Source organism: Myotis lucifugus, unplaced genomic scaffold (assembly GCF_000147115.1).
Source record: "Myotis lucifugus unplaced genomic scaffold, Myoluc2.0 scaffold_1779, whole genome shotgun sequence".
Lineage (NCBI taxonomy): Eukaryota > Metazoa > Chordata > Mammalia > Chiroptera > Vespertilionidae > Myotis > Myotis lucifugus.
This window is the reverse complement of record NW_005872827.1, coordinates 8,407-12,564: the sequence shown is the minus strand read 5'-3', so window position 1 is coordinate 12,564 and position 4,158 is coordinate 8,407.

The following is a 4,158-nucleotide window of genomic DNA, read 5'->3' as shown; positions in this document are numbered from 1 at the left end:
ATGTAGGCACATTTATCCAGTATTTTGTTTATGGTTTGGCATTTTTGCATGTTGTTTAAGAAATTATTTCCTACTTTTATGTCATATTTTCTTCCAAAACTTTTTATTTTTACATATAAATCTTTAATCCATTTGATATATCTTTAATAAGATATGAATCCAATATTATCTCTTCCATGTGTAAAACCAGTGTTACCAGGAGCATTAGTTAAATGGTTCAAACTTGATCTACTGATTTTTCTAGGCTAAGCCTGTCTTATACTAAGTTTCTGTAAATGAAAAGGTCAGCTTCATATTCTAACCTATTAACCTATTTCTTTCTTTCTTTAAGCAGTACCATGCTGTCTTATACTGTTAAATAATAGCACACTAATATCTGGTTGTACATGGGTCCTTTGTTAGTTATTAATATGCCCTAATTATTCTTACTCATTTAACCTTTTTTTTTAAATATATTTTTTATTGATTTTTTACAGAGAAGAAGAGAGAGGGATAGAGAGTTAGAAACATCGATGAGAGAGAAACATCAACCAGCTGCCTCCTGCACACCTCCCGCCAGGGATGTGCCCGCAACCAAGGTACATGCCCTTGACCGGAATCGAACCTGGGACCCTTCAGTTCGCAGGCCGACGCTCTATCCACCGAGCCAAACCGGTCTTGGCTCATTTAACCTTTTTATGAGTGATTTGGCCCTGCTTTTATAGGTCTAAAATAAAATTTGTTAGAATTTTGAATTTTAAAAAAAGTAAGGAAGGAAGGTATCATCTACACTAATAAAAGAGAAAGATGCAAATTAACCATCACTCTGCTATACTCACAAGCCACACCCACCAGCCAATCAGGAGCCAGTATGCAAATTTACCCAACTAAGATGGCGGCGGCCAGGAGTTCGAAGGAGGCTTGGGTTGCCCCCGGAAATGGAGGGAGCCAAGCTTCCCGCCTTCCCTGGCCTGACCTGGGCTCCGCTCAAGGCTACAAAGTTTCAATTATAGAAGATAAATAAATCCCAGATACCTGCTTCCAGGCTGCCCTAGGAAAAATGAAAAAAAGAAAAAAAGGAGAGGCTGGGAGCTTGGGTCGCCGGGGGGCGTGGCCAGCCTGAAAACGGCCATCAGCCCCTCACCCAGGCTGGCCAGGCACCCCAGTGGGGACCCCCACCCTGAAGGGGCTGTGGCCAGCCTGAAAACAGTCCTCAGCCCCTCATGGGGTAAGGGTACCCACTGGGGGGCTTGGCCAGCCTGCAAACAGCCATCAGCCCCTCACCCAGGCTGGCCAGGCACCCCAGCGGGCCCCCCACCCTGATCTGGGACACCCTTCAGGGCAAACCAGCCAGTGTCCGTCCATGCACCAGGCCTCTATCCTATATAATAAAAGAGTAATATGCAAATTGACCCTAACAGCAGAACGACTGGGAATGACTGGTCACTATGACACACACTGACCACCAGGGGGCAGATGCTCAATGCAGGAGCTGCCCCCTCTTTGTCAGTGCACTCCCACAGGGGGAGCTCTGCTCAGTCACAAGCCAGGCTGACGGCTGCCAGCACAGCGGTGGTGGCAGGAGCCTCTCCCGCCTCCTCAGCAGCATTAAGGATGTCAGCCTGCAGCTTAGGCCTGTTCCCCGCTTGCAAGTGGACATCCCCCGAGGCTCCTGGGCTGCCAGAGGGATGTATGACTGCCAGCTTAGGCCTGATCCCCCCGGGGAGCGGACCTAAGCCAGCAGGTGGACATCCCCCAAGGGTCCCAGACTACGAGAGGGCACAGGCCGGCTGAGGGACCCCCCCCCCCCCGCCCACCGAGTGCACAAATTTTTGTGCACTGGGCCTCTAATTAACAATAATGTAATAAGAACTATAATTTTAGAGAGGTCATTTTGAAAGCTATTGAAGAACTATTTTTGGCCTCCCTAATGCTCCACATGGCTTAGTTTCTCTAATGTGGGAGGAGGATTAAAAATATGTTTAATATAATTTACAGCAACATGATAACGTAATTAATGTGCCTGGAGGGCTGTAGGAAATGAACACCTCTTTATTAAGCTGAAAATATGCTATGAGGTGACATAGTACAAATTGATGTGTCGGTTTATTTTTTGTGTTTCAGGGGTAATATTGTCTAAGCAGTGAAAGAAAAGCAATAACGTGGGAGCTTCAATAGGCAGCCCTAAGATCTGGATCCCACCTTAAAGATGCTGCATTTTCCTGATGGTTTTTCTTAGCGCAAAATAGACCTGAATCATACACAAATTGAACTCACATCGGTAATTGTTACGTGGCTTTAAAAATATGTTATTCCCACTTAAATACCTACATTTTAACACCTTGAGGGGGAAAATCAACTGACATCTCATTCAGCAATTCCTCTCTCTTTTTTGATTTGGGATCACTGTGTATGTTTCATGCTGATCAAGTCTTCTGTTCTTTGACCTTCCCTAGATCATCTCTCTTTTGTGCAGCTTTTATGGTAGATCTTTATTGAGTCTCTTCACCCTAACCTCCTAATATTTGCCCACCTTTAACCTTGTTAGCTCAGCATAGGTTCCGCATGCTCAGAAGCCACTTGATACAGCACATTTTCTACCACAGCTTTTGAACTTTTAAGTGAGGGCAGGACCTGTTCTCTTACATGTGCTGCCGCCTGAGTTATCTTGAAAATCAGAAGTCTGAAGCTGCTAGCTCAAGGACAACCCAGAGGAAATGTCATTTTCCTCCTCAACTTCTGAGGCAATGTCTTTGTGCTCAGTGTAGGCAGAAGGAAGGAGGGGGAGAAAAAGGCACTATAATAAACCGAAAACCTTAAGTCCAAAAATCCTTTTTTACTTTCTCCTGAGGGAAGTAAATAGCTGTGGGAAGGACATAATATCAAAATGCCATGGTTTTTCCTGGCAGAATATATGTGCATCTATTTTAAAACAAGATCATTAAGAGACTTGCAAGTTTAGGAGAGAAGGAGACCCGAAGTCAATTTTTTCATCCTTTTAAACATCCTTCACAATCTTTCTTCCCTATACTTTAGAAAGACATTGATTAAAAGCCCAAATAAAAAATTGAAAATACTTCAGAAAGGGGACATTTTTCCGTGTCCTTCGGCAAACCAGTAAGCAGGCGGGATGTCTAATGACTATATACAAACAGTATTTTTTTTGTGTATGAATCACCTTTCTTTCAGACCGTCTTTAACATTTCATTCTCAAAGAATCCTATTAAATCCAAAACAAGCTCTATTATCACTGAGAATGAATTCCACTAAAATGTTTTTTAAGGCATTTAAATTACAAACGACCAAGACCATACTCTTAATTGGTGATATAACAACCAGTGTGTTTCCATCATTTTTCTTTGTATATCTTCTCATGCAAAAAAAAAAAAGAAGATATATGGCACTCTTTAATTAGTTGGAAATCTTATTACTTACGCCTAAAATAAAATGTCAGAACATGTGTGGTAATGATTGGGAGCAGGGAATGAATCAGTATAAATTATTAGGAATCTGTCAAACTCTCAGGGAAAAGAAAACTAGTTGCATGTAGTTATCAACTACTACGTTTCCTGTTGGGAGAGCCAAGAGACTCCATGAAGATACACCATGTACTCAGTTTCTTGTCTAATTGATGAGACAAACAACTAGAAAACTAGTGTGAGATTGTATTGGCTATATCTAAGAGGAAACTACAGAGACGGAGGCAGCGTTTTCTATGAGCTTTAGAGAACTCTTAATTAGAATTGAACTGCAACTTTGACTATAGACTGTTTGGCTCAGTGGATAGAGCGTCAGTCTGCAGACTGAAGGGTCTTGGGTTCGATTCCAGTCAAGTGCACGTGCCTGGGTTGTGGGCTTGATCCCCAGTAAGGAGTGTGCAGGAGGCAGCTGATCAATGATTCTCTCTCATCAGTGATGTGTCTATCTCTCCCTCTCTGATATCAATTAAAATATATTAAGAAATAAATAAATAAATAATAAATATGGGCTGTAGTTAAGTTGCTGCAGGGGAGTAGCATGTTTCCGGCAATTGTGGGGTTTCTGTGTGTGTAAAGGAGTGAGGAAGTGGGCAGAGATAAAGCTCCAGACAAGTCCTGGTGGGACCCAATGCTGATGAGAAAGAATATTCCCATATATCTCTCAGACACATTAGTGAAAACACCATTATACAGCCTCCTC